The following is a 17217-nucleotide window of genomic DNA, read 5'->3' as shown; positions in this document are numbered from 1 at the left end:
TTATGAGGGTCTATTTATAAAGAGGGGGTGACGCTTCAACTCCCATTTGTGACTCTTGGACTTCCCTCATGACTCTTCAATTTATTTACAAAATGGCTCATTATGTTACATCATGACTCTTAACATTCCAATACTGACACTTGGAATTCCACTTACAAAATACAAAATAATATTACAATTTACACTCATACCCACATAAGACAAAATTGAGTAGAGCCAGCTAGACAACCTAATAAGAAAATTTTTTATCATGTTTTAGTATGGGGAAACTCAAACTCAATAGCTTCCACTTGATGTCTTTTGGTCACATATCAGTGCCAAGCTTGGTACTATGCGATCACATCATGAAAATATGTGACAGTGTCTGGATGGAAGCGGACTCTAGCCTCCATGGCATCCGGGTACAATGATTTGGAACTCGTTTGAACTTCCTTCTAGAGCATGAGAAACATTATTCTCACTTAGACAGGGTCACCGATGTAGTTATGCATGTTCTTTTTGTTCACCTCCAAATATTCCTTAGTGGCAACTTGTCTAATATGCTCCAGGTATTCTTCTATCTCTTGCCTGACCTGGTGCTTGGGTTTGGATTCAGTGACTGAACCAATTGATGAAATCCTGTGGGACTTCACCAAAAAATCCAAATAGTTATATAACTGTACATACAAGGCGTAAATTTTACAAATGAATGACGTGAGTTGTTTGTTGTTATGGATCAACATCCAAACCCTTGCTTTCTCCAACTCTGCCTATTGCTTCATTTTCTCTCCCAAGTCAAGCGATTCCCCTTTGTATCACATTGACCATTCAAGCATGGCAACGATGGAAGCTTGTACATTCGTGAGAGTTTTGACAAAAATTTTACATTATTTCTACAAGCCATGCAAGTGGGCAATTGCCTTATGCACGGTAAAAATCTCCTCATCTAGGTTGTGCATGGTATATCCAAGTGTTGATACTTCACCAAGTATCGATGTCTTCATTTCCTCAAGATGGACCTATGCGGAAGCTGGACTCTGCGGAGCTATTCAACCTCTTTTCTGACACCTTGTAAGTTATTTGCCAATTCCTAGTTCTTGGCCATCAAAAACTCAATATTCAACTTTGCTACACCTACGAAGACCAAGTTGGTTGCAAAAATGGCATTGATATTCTTCCTAGTGTCAGCCACAAATACCCTTTCTCTCATAAAATCAGGAGTTGCAGTAATGTTATTCCTTGTCTGCGACAATGTGCAAAGCTAAGCAAGATATCCTTGTTAGAAGTAAGTGTGTGACCTTGCAACAAGTCATGATAGATGCATGGGGAGGTTCTAACACATGTAGGGGGGAAAGAAGTGTGTCCCTCGGAAGCCTGTAATAGTAATAACTTGAAAGGAACACATGAGCTGAATGACATCATAAACTGGAAATTAGAATAGTCGACAATACAAAGTGATGAGTTAAACCAACAACGCGCTTCAATAAGATTCATTCAATCACATACGAAGTAGTCCATACGTCAATGTGTAAGTAAAACTACATGCATTGCTAAAGTAACCAAAATAGTCAATCTACAATAACAACATATGCATGAAACATGTTAGCTCTATTATATTATATAAAGCGAAAGTTCCATCCATGCATATAGCCATGACAGTCACTAGCCCCAATAGTGGAATGTTACAGTCCACACCACCTGATCCTCCAAGGAGATGTGCACTATGGAGAATCCAAGGCTTGTCACAATACTCTCAAAACCCTCTCTAAGCAATGTCTAGCAAAATCTTGGCTCCCAAAATATTTTCTATGAGTTATGAGGTTCTATTTATAACAAAGGTTAGGGTGACCCTCGACATTCCCGTTTGTGACTCTTGGACTACCCTCATGACTCTTCAACTTCATTACATAAATATTTACCTTACATATGATTATTTTTATTCCACTAATGACACTTGGAATTTCACTTTACATCATGTTAACAAAAATGATACATTTTCCACATATACCCATGTGGGACAAAATTGGCTTGAGTTAGCCAGACAAAACAACACTAAGACTTAGATGGCTATGGAAAGACCAACTCATCAACCTTCTCTCTGTGATCCTCAGTGATGAACTAATGCCAAGCTTGATAGTACACAATGGTGTTCGCGTGTTCTCTGATGATGTCCTTCTGGAAGTGAACCCTTGCCTCCATTGCTTCCAAGTATGCTGATTTGGAATCTCGGTCCAAGACATCCTATAACATGTGAACCTTGGTCCTGAGCAAGGATGGACCGACAATGTACATCTGCATGTTAGCTGCACTGACTTGCAAATCTGCGCTCCTGGCCATGACCATCAACTTATCAAAGTACCCATCGAGCTCTAGTCTGACTTGGTTCTTCTCTTTGGCCTCGGTGAGCGTACCAAATTACGGGGTGCCATAATTTCTCTCCACAACAACCAAACTCCTGTACAACTGTGCATACAAATCCTCAATACTATTGATGAGTGACGAGAGTTCCTCATAGTTTTGGATCCTACTCCGGATGCATTATTTGTCCAACTCCACCTATGGCTTCATCATATTTTGCAAGTGAAGTGGGGATCCCTTATACCTCGTTGCCTATGTTTGTACAAGATCAACTGTGACATGTATGTCTATGAGTGTTCACACTATCTTGGTGTAGTGTTGATGATGACCATGTAGGTGGAGAACTGCCTTGTGCATGGTGATGAACCTATCATATAGTCTCTACATGACTATCTCAAGAGCTGATACTTTAGAAAGTATGGCCATCTACATATCTACTCTGGCGGGTCCTGTTGATTGTTCATCTCTCTGTTTTCTTGCTTACAACTCCTTAGCCATGTGTTCCATTTCTTCTATTAAGAACCTAACACTTGAGTTGGTGGCTTCGACATAAGCATTTGTAGCATTGACCAAGGAAGTTGGATGTCTTCGTACATCTGACACAATCACCCGTTCTTCCACATGTGTAGCTGATGCATGTTCATCCCGGGTGCACATTCTATGTGCTTGTACAACTCTGTGTTGTGACTCATCTAAGTCTATGTTGTACACCTATGTTCCCAAATGGTCCTCAAGGAGAATGGTATCCCATTATTCACTCAAGAATTGCTCTGCGTTGGAGCTGGTGAAGCCTGTGGAGTGACCTCGATTGCATTTGGCATGAGGTCAGTATCCTGATCATATTCTGTCTGCTCCATCTCCATGTCCATTTGTTCTACTATTTATTCATCCTACAAAGCAAGTTTGTTTTCCTGCAACTTCTCACCTGGTTCCTCATCTACTGCTGGTTCAGACTCTTCAACCTATATCGATGCAGTTTGTGCTGTCTATGCGCCTTTCACTTACTCCTATTCCTATTCATGTTCTTGTTAATGTTGCACTTCCTTCTCTCTTCTGTGAATCTGTTGTTCTGCCTTAAGCTTCTAATGGACTTCTTGCAACATCTTATTTGTATCTTCCAACCTTTGCTTCTTTCTCTTTCTTTGTGTTATCCTCCTGTCGCATTATCGCCTCTTTGCATCTCTCTCCAAAGCTACCTTTTCCACAAGTGGGTATTCCTTAGACTTGTGTCTTTGCTCTGTCTTTGTGATTTCAGAAATATTCCTCTTACCTTTGTCTTGCATAGGTTTGTTGCTTGTTGTTGTTGTTGTTGTTTCTCCCTATGGTGTTGTTTCCTTGAGTGCTGCTAGCCATTCCACTGCAATGTTGACTGGTTCATTGAGCCTAGAGGAGTTGTAACAATATCTCCATGGTCTTCCTCTAGCCAATGACACACCCCATGGATCCAAGGATATTACACTCTTGCACAGTGGTACCTGTATAAACCATGTGGGTCGCATAGGTTGAAACTCCTGGTGTCGAACTTAAAATTCTCGAAATCTACCACCTCGACATCTACTTCTTTCAAACTCCCAATCAGCTACAACCCAATTCAGACAGGAAGCATGGGCCATGGTGCCTTTTATTCTTGTGCAATCTAGTTGATAAACCTATCAAGATGTGGTATACAACCTCCCGCATGACCAACATGTCCATGGCAAACCTCGGCAGCACATCCAAAGCTTTCTCTGTGTTGTACATCCTGAAGAAGGTTCCTTCGGGTGAGGTGTACCAATCTGAAATGTTTAGCAATGCCTCCATTGCTACCTGGAACATGCAAGTTATATCTTGTTCAAAGATCATCGTGTATAGGGGGCATTAAAATGGTCACATATTCTAGCCATGACTCCTTTATAGCTGCAATCTGAGAGCAAGTTGCAATATAGTTCACGGCTCTCTCTCAAGGTGTCCATGCCCAACCCATGCCAAGAAACTATTGATGGGCACATATTGTATCAATAAAGTAGGCAGACATGAAGAATTTTTCTTGATGATCCTTGGGTGGACTCCGAGCATTGGATAGATGCACTTTCAACTGGAGAGTCAACATGTCGGACCAGGTGAATGGTTTTCCTTCACTTTCCAATTGATCCAACATAGAAACCCAACTTTGTAGGAAGGTATTTGTACTCCCTTTGTCATACAAGTGACATGTAAAGATGACCAAGAACTGGTATGCTTTCCTCAGTGTCTTCGTCCTATATATCTAGTTGGGTGTTGTCCTAAAGTTTGTTGGCTACTTTACCCAATGCTTTAAGATGTCTCTTGTGTTTGTGCTGTCATTGGGAGTGTAGAATGGTGCATCCATCCCACTCACTGGGAATGGAAAATGATATATCTCCTGATAATCCTTTGTCCTAAAGGAAGAAAGCCTTACTTCACTGACACTGTTCAGTATCATTGTCTCAGGATCAATGTGTGAGACAATCCTATGGATCACATATGTGCAAGGGAACATGGGAAAAGTGCATGAAACCTTTTATAATATGAACTTATGGATGTTTACGTAGACCTATCAATCCTCTAGATTCTCCTCAGAGTTTCCTCAGAAGGTGGTTTTGATGTCTTGCCATGTGATCTTGATGTCCTTCTCGATGAACAGGTGTGTGTCAGAGTACACGGGCAAGCTCATTGACCCTTGTTCAACCATGTCTACAGTACTGATTTCAATAGTATCTTTTGATCCATCTCTCTTGGAGGCAATGATACATGTACTACTGATGAGCTTCTCAAAAACGTATGGTACCTTGAGACAGAGAAGACACACATGGCGAGACAATGTCAGCTAAAAACATCAAACAACTTTGAGAAACATTCAGGCAACGAACTAGTGATTGTTGGGAAAGATTACGTAACACTGACTTTAGGAAGCTGGGAGACTTTCAGTTGGAACTATGCATTGCATAGTCCCAACTATCAATGAGGTTGACTGTTGGCTAGATATGCATAATGCGTTATCTAGAGACGCTGGCTACTGATAGAAACTGTGTAATGCGCATAACGGTCAGGACATGTTGCTAGCTGGAACTACACATTGCGCAGTTCCAGTGGGCAGGACTAGGCACTGCCTCCTAGGATTGTGCAGAGCACAATCTGTGGATAGTGTGGGCAACCTTTACTCAATTCTTGGAGGCAAGGTAGAGCCTTGACTGCCAAGAGTGCGAAAAACTTGCTAGGAGACATAGGATCGGGGTCGAGATAGCCCGGATCTACCCAATGGAAACCCAAAAACACAAAGGAGTAAATGTATGTGTGAAGCTGGTGTAGATATGAGTGAAATAAACATGCATGAGATTTGAGCAAGTGTAGAAATCAGTCAAATGACAAAACCAAGCAGCTCATGAAGCTAGTCACCAAAACAATGACTATGAGTGCAAAAACAATGTTATGTGTGTGACACTAAGGAAAGGAAATGCAAAACTTGAAACAACAATTCTAAAATGAAAAATGCATTGAAATTCTAGCGGTCATTCAATAAAACCAAGGAAACAACACTGATACAAGCCAAAAAATAAAAAGTGACAGAAAAAATGGCAAAAGGCATGAAAAGCAAAACTTACCCATAAAATTTGCGCCGACTATGCCGAAGGTTCCTAGATGCCTTGGGAATGCCAAAGCTCCAAGATTGAATGTGAAGATGAGCTATGAGGCATTTCTTAAATATATTTGGCAAAATTAGGGTTTATGACGTGCATGCCACAAATCTAGGAAATACGACACTTGGCGGGAAGTTTCTAAAAATAGTTTTGCATGTAACTCATGTTAATAAAAATAGATCCCTAAAATATAGGGATTCTTTTTCACCTTTTTTTTTTTTCTTTTTTCGATAAAATCTGCTCGGCATGTAAGCAAGGATTGAACAGTTCTGGAGGGAACCATATAGCCTACCGGCACATGCAACGGATAGTCAGAGGGAAAATTTATGTGTTGTTTCTAGACTGAGAGGACTTGGTTGACTAGCCAACTCTGTGAAATTTTCCAGAGTAGTGATGTTGGGATGCTCTATGCATTTTCAGAGAGAAGTGTCGCTGGCCAATTCTACGCAATTCTGGATAACAGTGCAGCTAGCATGGGTTGCTCTACGCATTTTTGGAAAACAATGTAATTGGACCAGTTTCTATGCAATTCTAGATGGCAATGTAGCTGGCTAAAATTGTGCATTTCTGGAGAGAAGTGTCGGCTAGCTACTCTGTGCATTTTTTAGTGCAAGGTTTCTTGGCCTGCTCTGCGTAATTTCTGAGTGCAAGGCAGCTGTTGACTTGATTTGTGCATTTCTAGATGGGAAGACAACTTTCCCAAGTCTAAGTTTGCATAGTTTTTCCCAACATCTGATTAATCGGATGTGAACCAAGAGTCAAGCTTTCTTATGGTTGACTGGCGGGACAAGTGAGTTGTACACAAGATGTGAAATGACAGTTGAACTCAAATAAACACAAGTACCTGATCAGTGCAATACGTTATGATGATTTCAAGGAGGGAGGCTCCAAAACAAAGTGAAGGAAAAATTTTGGAGGGTGATTGTATCCGTTACAACAGTGGTGACACACTAGTAGAACTCCAACTCTCTGTATGGACCTTGTTCATGAAAAGCAATTCTAATGCCTCCAGAAGTATTGTTCAATTCTTCAATCATCATGGCTTCAACACTAATATTAAGTTAAAGAAATAGTCCCTTACCATTCTCTTGATTAGTCAACACACATTCCATGCCAAGTCGATTCAGTTGTTTCGATTGGGGATGAAGGGTATATTTATACACAAGAAATAAAGATGTTAGAGTCTTATTTTTATCTTTGGTGTTGCTCTACTGCCAGCAGGCCTAGACAGTACCCCGATGGAGTCACATAGGGACACAAGCATCACTTCCTTGCCAGCGAGCCTGGATAGTACCCATCACCTCTTTGTGCAAGAAGCCTTTCTCTTCTTTCACCTTATTTATTTTCCAGTTTTCATTTTTTTAAATAACTATGCATAGGCACTTATTTATTTCAGAGGTGGAAGAGGGATCCCGACTTATTGAGAGCATAAGAGGTTGTCCCTTCAAAGAAGTATTTTATGTATACCTCTCACACTACTTGTTAAGGTTTCCCCCTCACCTTACTCTACTTGACTGAGTTGACAAGTGTTAACCCAAAAGAACTGATTAGATTAGGTGGTATTAGTTAAAGTGGAAGTGTTGTGTTTTCACCAAGACTCACTTTGAGCATAACGTATTTTCCATCAGGGTATCATCGACTGAAGACAACAAGTTATTTCATAAAGAGAGAGGACAACAGATAACCAAGTATTTATAGCAGCACAAGACCCATTTTACTTTACGTTGCTTGTCTCGAGATCCACACACGGTTTCATGTGCAACTAAACCAACAGGTGAAAAATAAGCAAACAAATAGAAATAAAGGATAGAAGTAAATGAAATCATGGCAAGAAAACAAAGCAAGCAAACAAATAATGCAAACAAAGTAAATGAAGCAAGTATCCAAATAAAGTAAACAAAAAGCAAACACTACTCCTACCCCTAAACTAAACAGTGCATGGGCCTTTTCATATAAAGTGATATGTCCAATGTAGCCATCGGTGCATTGGTTGACCCATGTCGGTGAAGGCATAGTTTACGAGAAAGATAAACATGTAGACCAACAAACAAGAAAGATATAGTAGTGAAGACCAGTATTCTTCGAGTTCAAAAATATCCATAGAAAATAAAAGAATAAAAGCGCAAGACAAGCATTCTGTGGACGTATCATAGTCATGCTTCACACAGCATGTAGACGACAAACATGCACACTCTTTTGATCGTGACAAATGAGAAAACATGAGAAATAAATACACCTTACACTTAGCAAGAATGCTCGTTGTGTATGATTCCTCCAATGCATGTGCGATGGGATCATGTGATTCAATGTAAACAGACGAGTGACGAGGAGCCATGGGTGTTTTGACAGATTTCTGATTTGGAGTGGATTTGAACTAAAGACAATGAGGACCTGACATAACCATCAGCTTGAGTTGAAGTGCCTTGACAACTTGTGGGGTTTCCACTTCATCAACAGGTAGATCATCAAAGACGGGTGCCTTAGAAAGATCAATAATGAATGCATCAACATCTTGATCAAATGAAAGATGAAATAGATAACAATGACCATGATCAAAAAATTCGACATACTCATCGGCATCCTCATGGTCTGATGAATCGTATAGAGGGGTTGATGAGAAAAAAGAATGTTCACCCTCTACGTTTCTGGAAATTGAAGATGAAATATTGAGTGGATTTGTAAGTACAGATGTATCCTCTCCACTATGAAATGAAAGGCTGACATCCAGTGTATTCTGTGAATGATCGTAAGTAGATGCATCCGGGAATGTATTCTCACAAGGAAAATCAATAATGGAAGAATCACCAAAGACGTCAGGGACAAGCGGATGAGGTGCGGACAGAAGGAGGTCATCCTTCATAGTGGGTTCTTCTTTAGATTCCCACACATACTCATCATAAATGATAGCACATGTTGGCTTCTCAACACCAACTTCGTCGACAACTTGATCCTCGTGAACAACAAGTGTGGAGTTTGGAATGAGATAACACAGCATAATACAATTCAGAGGATCAATAGAACACGGGGACGGTGGATGGGGAAATAATTCCACGTGGCAACCAATAGTCTTTCTAGCCAAATATTTGCAGATATCAATAGCAGGTGGGGTGGGAAGATGTGACAGTTCAATAGCTAGATGTGCACCTTCTCCCGCCTCACTCTATGGGGCTAGAGTTGTTTGATGAGATGAAGACGAACAGTCACTTGTGACAGCAACTGTGTAAGCCTTCGATTTAGTAGCTCTAACACCAAGGTATGTTGGGGTCGGTTTGAATGATTCTAAGATATATGGATTCTCAAATACGTGAAGAAGATACTAAAGTATTTCATTGAGAAATTCCCAATCAATGTCATCTTCTTGGAATTGAAATGCGATATTACGAATGCAATACCAGAATTGCGCCACAGATTCATTAGAGGATTTTCGTAATTTGAGAAATTTTTTATTAAGTGCTTGATGGTCAAAGTTATGGAAAGCATGACATAACTCTAAAACAAGTGACCAAATGAGTGAATAGATTTTTCAGGCAGTGTGACAAGCCATTGCAATGGGTGCCCACGAAGCGTGAATGCGAACAACGTGCAGATCACATAATCCTCATGGGATTCGAGGTTTTCACATAGATTGGAAAAGGCAAGACTATGCCTCTCCCAAGTTGTTCTACCTTCACCTTCATATGTGTTTTGTGACAAGAGATTTGGTACCTCCTCCGGGATTTCAAAGTCATCTCCATAAGACAAAAATCTTAGAGGATGAAGAGTAACATAATACATGATAGATGTGTGTGAAGATTAAAAAAATATTTCAAGGACTCAACTTGTCATCTGGCCCACTTGTAGCACTAGAAATGTTGACAATGTTGGACCTGTTAGCGCTTGAGATTTCAAACCATTTCACCTCGTAGCTAGCCCTACGGGGTATGAGAAGGCTCTCTCCGGTCAAACTCGGTAGATCTTTCAATAGGATGAGCTGACCCAATTTGGAACACTGATATTAGGCTAGTAAACTGATAAGGGGGGTTGATTTAAAGTTTTTGGTGTTTTTGGTGGCAATTGGAGGGAGTGCGATTCAGGGTGCGGGGATTGAGCTCAGTTTTTGCAGGTGGGTCTTTGGGGCAAGGTAGGAGTTTGTGCTGATGCCTTTAGCTGAGATGGATGATCAAGGAGGAAAGAAGAGAAGCTAAAGAGGGAAAACAATGACTTTTAATCCTCTTTAGACAGTGGAAAACATAAACATTAAACAAATTTGAAAGCTGAGCATGACATGCATGAATTCAAACTTTATCACTTCATTTGTTTAATTAGCAGCAGTAAAGAAAGGGATGGAACACATAAACACACTTACAATTACAATAAGAGAACACACCATCAACACAAGAGTCCACAAGAATCCCAATGATGTCTGCAAAACCCTGGTCTTCCTTTTCCTCAAATTGCAGAGATACAAGTAAAATATACAATAGGAGCTTCTCCCTCAAGAGTCCAACCATGAAAATGAGCAAGAGAAGGCATAATATAGATGATCTAACTCCTTTCCCCACCTCTAGGGGTCGAGCTCAGCTTCCTAGGAGCTGTTTCAACTAATTCTAAACTGAGCACTAGATAATAGGTAGTCAAAACAACTTGCCTCTAAAACTTAGGAAACCTATCCATGCATTAAATATTTACCATTTACATCAAAGAATCTTCTAGAAGTGATGAAGGAGAGTAAAAGCATCTAAGTGCCATGAAAATTACACAAAAATCCATCATTTACATGCCTCAAAAGTCAACCAAGATGAAAACAGTGTTTTGCTAGCCGAACTGGTCAAAACAGGCCAATTTCCCTGACTGGTCGCGCACATCACTCTGACTGGTCGCGCACATTCACAGCTCTGTTTGAGGGCCTTCCCGGTGTCCAAATCAGTTGCAAGATAGCTCGTTGGAAAGGTCGGCGAGTCTACTTTCCAACCCCACCGGAATTTTTTAATTTGGAGTTGATTTGACCCCTCAAAAGTCATTTCTCCCAAGACAGCTTTCTGCAACTCAAAATAGGGGCAGAAAGTCAAAAATTGCATGTATTTTGAGCTTTTGGAAACCCAAATCTCCATAAAATCTGAAACCCATCCATAGGCAAGTGTATTTTTGCATGACAATTCCAAAAATGCAAATTTTTCCCCGTTCTGAGTTGCCCCCATGTATGGTCGCGCGTGGGGTGAGACCAGTCAAATGGCCAAAACCTGTAAAATTCCCAAAAATGCTAAAAATGCCTCAAAACTCTCAAAATTTCTTGGGCTCCTCTCTTTTATGATGACCACCTTTGCCTCCCCTACGAGGCCTCCGCTGTACCTCGATCTCTGTGGAAGAAGACCGGTCATCACCTTGCTCATAGGTTTCAGTGGTTGACATGGTGCTTTTGAGCAAAGTGAAGCAAATAGATAGAGTAAACTGCTGCCCTTGCCTGCAAAAATGCTGAGAAGTATGCTGATTTCAAGGGGAAAAAATCATAAGGGAAATGTTAGGGGAGGGATTTTTAATAAGGAATGGGAAAATATGTAAAAACAGGGATTTTTAAGGGATAATTCACAAAATGTCAAACATATCATCTCATCTTCCATCATTAGGAAATCATTTGCAAAGAAATACTTTATTAGGGAAAATACGTATGATAGTCATCAAGGGAAAGGACATGCATTTGCAACAGGAGTATAGGACAGCATAGATAGCTTGCTCCTTTGAGTTTTTTGTTTTTTCAATGTACATCATAAGGTAAACAGTGTTTTTCAAAGGATTTTATGTACATTTAGTCATAGGGGAACAAGGCTTCTTTTACATCTTGTCATAAGGGAAAAGGGATCTTAATTGAACAGGATTTTAGGGAAGGGGTAGAGAGGAAAACAGGGCTTAGTTTTGGGGGAGACACAACAATATTCTTTTGCAAACAATATTTACAGCAATATGTCCATTTTATACATATACACAGCTGCATTTTTCTTGTTTTTGCTATGGATATGCAACAGCAGTGTGTCTTCTATTTTCCAATGACTATGCACAGCAACATCTTTTTTTTTTATTTGGTCATTTTGCCATATTATTGCTCTTTTCTCTTTTTACATAACATTTTTTATCCTTGCTGTTGTTCATTTATTTTCCTTGCCGTGTGGAGGGTATTAGGGTTTGGGTAGAATACATGAAAGGGCATTAGGGTTTTGTAAAGGGATTTGGGGGAGGGATAGGGTTTTAGGAATTTTGGGATGAGAGATTTAGTATTTATTGCAAATGAGATAAGATATAAACATATTATGACATTTGTGAATTTAATAGGAAACAAGGAGGGAATAAATAGGGATTTAAAGCCTTGAAAAAACATCAACCCTAGCATAATGCCTACATGAACAAGCAATCACCCAAATCCATTTCTCCTTACATTTCTTGGTGATAAACATATATATGCAAGCCCATCATTTCATGTTTCAAGCATTCAAACGCACTAGAAGACCCTACCTCGATCAGTTGAGCAAGCAAGAGGGCGATTTAGTCGATTTGGAGTGGTTCTGTAGAAGACAGCTTGAGTGGTCGCGCCCCTGCTCTGAGTGGTCGCGCCCTGCCTGAGTGGTCGCGCCCTTTAGAAAAATATACTGCAGAGGGGTCGCTGAGTGGTCGCGCCCTACCCAACTGGTCGCGCACTGAGCCTGAGTGGTCGCGCCCCTAAGAATGACTCCAACTTTCTGCAAATCGCCTCTTTTGACCTCTCACTCATTTTTGCAAGCTCTCAAATGCATAATGAGGCTGTTTAGAGGGAAATTTACTCTTTATAGGCCCAATTTGAAAAAATTAACTTACCAAACCCACTTTCTAATGTTTTTGTTTTGACATTCACTTTTAACACTGTTTTGAGTTCACTTTGTCCTGAATTTGATCTTTTGAGTGCTTTAACTCCGTTCTTTTTGCAGGTTGACCATCTGATGGACTCTGGCGAGGAGACCAGGGTTATTGCCGACATTTTGAAGAATTTTGAAAATTTTCCTTATTTTTTGCAAATTTCACATGACCTTGGGTTTAAAAACAGGGTTTTTAAATCCAAGGTATAAATGAGTTGTACCTGATGAAAATATCCATGAAACATATTTACATACCTCCTTCCGGCTTGCTGGGGACCCATGGACCTCTGACTCATGATCTTGCAATGACATTTGACCGAAACCCTAGACCTAAGACTTTGGACTTCAAGACAAAACAAAACAAGCGGGACACAAGTTCATTAACTGATATGACCTGATCCAGCAAAGCCAAGAAGGGAACAAGGACCAGCTCCTCCATCAGTTTTATGGCATGCCTAATGGAATGCAAAACTGACATCGATGAGACACCTACTTATGCATATGCAAAGAGTTTTTTGATCACTGATGGAGGGCATCATGACCGACACTAACAGGACCCACCAACATGTCAGGGGTTCTCCCCATCAAGAAGTCCCAACGAGACCTCAAACCATGTGACGTAGGATTCTGAGCACTAGGTAGTAAAGTTATGCCTTGATTGTGATAACACACAGAGGTAAGCAAGATATCCTTGTTAGAAGCAAATGTGTGACCTTTCAGCAAGTTAGGAGAGATGCATGGGGAGGTTCTAACACATGGAGGGGGGAAAATAAGTGTTTCCCTTAGAGCCTGTAATAGTATGCAGCCTAAAAGGAACACTTGAGTTAAATGACATCACAAACTGGAAAGACAAATGAGTTAAACCAACAACACACTTCAATAAGATTCATACAATCACATATGGAATAGTCCATACATCAATGCATAAGTAAAACTACATACATTGCTAAAGTAACTAGAATAGTCAAACTATAATAACAAGATATCCATGAAACATGTTGGCTCTGTTATATTATATAAAGCGAAAGTTCCATCACTACATACATCCATGACAACCACTAGCCCCAATAGTGGAACGTTGCATTCAACACCGCCTGATCCTCCAAAGAGATGTACTCGCTCTGTACTGTGGAGAATCTAAGGCTCATCACAATACTCTCCAAACCCTCTCTAAGCAATGCCTAGCAAAAGCTTGGCTCCCAAAAGCATATTCTATGAGTAATGAGGTTCTATTTATAACAAAGGGTGGGGTGACCCTTGATATTCCCCTTTATGACTCTTGAAATACCCTCATGACTCTTTAACTTCATTACATAACTCTTTACATTACATATGACTATTTGTATTCCGCTAATGACACTTGGAATTTCACTTTACACCATGTTTACAAAAATGATACATTTTCCACATATACCCATGTGGGACAAAATTATCTTGAGTCATCTAGACAAGACAACACTAAGACTCGGATGACTGTGGAAATACCAGCGCATCAACCTTCTCTCTATGATCCTCAATGATGAACTGATGGCAAGCTTGATAGTGCACAATGGTGTCCGTGTGTTCTTTGATGATGTCCCTCTAAAATCAACTCTTGTCTCAATTGTTTCCAAGTATACTGATTTGGAGCCTCGGTCCAAGTCATCCCGTATCATGCGCAGATTAGTCCCAAGAAAGGATGGACCAATGATGTACATCCACATGTTATCTGCGCTGACTTGCAAATCTGCACTGGTGGCCATGAACATCAACTGATCAAAGTACGCATCGAGCTCCAGTTTGTCTTGGTTCTTCTCTTTGGCCTCACTGAATGTACCAATTGATGGGGTGCCATACTTTATCACCATGGCATCCAAACTCTTGTACAACCATGCATACAAAGCCTTAATACTAGTGATGAGTGACATGAGTTCCTCATAGTTCCAGATTTGACTCCGAATGTGTGCTTTTTCCAACTCCATATGTGGCTCCATCACCCTATGCAAGTGAATTGGGGCTCCCTTATACCTCATTATCCCTATTTGTACATGATCAACAGTGGCATGTATGTCTGTGAGTGTTTGCACTATCTTGGTACAGTTCTAGTGATGACCATGTAAGTGGACAACTTCCTTGTGCATAGTCACGAACCTGTCATACAGTCTTCATGTGACCATCTCAAGAGCCGATACTTTAGCAAGTATGACCATCTTCATCTCTACTATGGCGGATCATGTTGATTGTTCCTCTTTTTTCTTGGCTTCTTGCAACTCCTTAGCCATGTGCTCATTTTCTGCTATCAAGAACCTAACACTCAAGCTCGTGGCTTTGGCATAAGCCTTTGTAGCATCGGCCAAGGAGGCTGGATTTTTCTCTATACATATGACACAATCACCCATTCTTCCAAGTGCACAAGTGATGCTTGCTCATCGAGGGTGCGTGCTCTATGTGCTTGTACAACTCCGTGTTGTGACTCCTCAAAGGCTATGTTGTACACCTCTATTCCCAGATGGTCCTCAAGGAGACTGGTATCCCCTTGTTCACTCGGGACTTACTCTGTTGTTGGAGCTAGTGAAGGTTATGGAATTACCTTGGTTTCTTTTGGCATGAGTTTGGTATGTTAATCCTATTTGGGTTGCTCCATATCCATGTCCATCTATTCTACTATATATTCATCCAACAGAGCAAGTTCCCATTCCTGCAGATTCTCACCTTGTTCATCATATGATACTGTTTTAGAGTCTTCAATGTGTACTGGTGTAGTTTGCATCATCTGTGCGCTTTGCACTTCCTCCCGTTCCTGTTCATGTTGCACTTCCTTCTCTCTTCTCCACAACTCTTGTTCTTTCTTGAGCTTCTGTTGAACTTCCGATAACATCCTCTCTGTATCTTCCAACTTTTCTTCACTCTCTTTCTTTGCACTATCCTGGTGTCGTGTTGTTTCCTCTTCGCATCTATCTACAAAGCTACCTTTTCCACAAGTGGGTCTTCCTTAACCTTGTATCTTTGTTATGCCTCTGTGCTTTTAGCAATCTTCCTCTTTCCTTTGACTTGCACAGGTTTTCTACTTTTCGTTGCCACTGTTGTTTCTCCCTGTGGTGTTGCTTCCTTGAGTGTTGCTAGCCATTCCACTGCAATGATGATTAGTTCATTGATCCTAGAGGACTTGTAACAATATATCCATGGGTCTTCCTCTGGCCAATGACAAGCCCTGTGGATCCAAGGATAGTACACTCTCACACAATGGTCCTTGCATAAATCATGTTGGTCATACGGGTTGAAATTCTTGGTGTCGAACTTAAACAAATTGAAATCTACCACCTCATCATTTGCTTCTTTCAAACTCTCGATCACATACAACCCAATTCGCATAGGTAGAGTGGGCCATGGTTCCTTCTTCTTCCTATGCAATCCAATTGATAACCTTGTCGAAATTTGGTATGCAACCTCCTGCATGGCCAACTTATCCATGGCAAACCTCGACAACGCATGCAGAGCTTTATCTGTTTTGTACATCCTGATGAAGGTGCCTTTGGGTGAGGCATACCAATATGCAATTTTCAACAACACCTCCATTGTTGCCTGGGACATGCAGGGCAGATCTTGTTCAAAGATCATTGTTTACAGGGGGCAATGAAATGGTCACATATTCTAGCCATGACTCCCCGGTAGTTGTAATATGAGATTACCTTGCAATATACGTTCACAACACTCTTTGAAGGTGTCCATGCCCAACCAATGCCAGGAAACTGTTGATGGGCATAGATTGCATCGAGAAAGTAGGCAGACATGAATAGTTTTTCTTGTTGATCCTTGGGTGGACTTCAAAAATTTGATAGATGCACCTTCAGCTGAAGATCCAACATGTCAGACCAGTTGAACAGTTTTCCTTCACTTGCCAGATGATCCAACATAGCAACCAAACTATGCAGGAAGGTATGTGTACTCCCTTAGCCATACAAGCGGCATGCGAAGATGACCAAGAACTAGTATGCCTTTCTGAGTGTGTCCATCCTATATATCTGGTTGGGTGTCATCCTGAACTTTGATGGCTCCTTTACCCAACGCTTCAAGATGTCTCTTGTGTCTGTGTTGTCGTTGGGAGTGTAGAACGATGCATCCATCTTGCTCTGTGGGAATTTCAAATGATATATCTCCTTATAATCCTTCATCCTAAAGGAAGAAAGCCTTGCTTCACTGACACTGCTTAGTATCATTGTCTCAGGATCAGTGTGTGAGACAATCCAATGGATCACATTTTTGCAAGGGAACACAGGAAAGCCACATGCAACCTTGTATAATCCTTACTTATGGAAGTTTACATAGACCTTTCGACCCTCCAAATTATCCTCAAAGTTGCCTCATAAGTTGGTTTTGATGTCTTTCCATGTGATCTTGATGTCCTT

This window comes from Pinus tabuliformis, chromosome 7, assembly GCF_031772625.1.
Source record: "Pinus tabuliformis cultivar Carrire ecotype Pingquan chromosome 7, CPIR1, whole genome shotgun sequence".
Lineage (NCBI taxonomy): Eukaryota > Viridiplantae > Streptophyta > Pinopsida > Pinales > Pinaceae > Pinus > Pinus tabuliformis.
Note: the sequence above shows the minus strand (reverse complement) of the source record.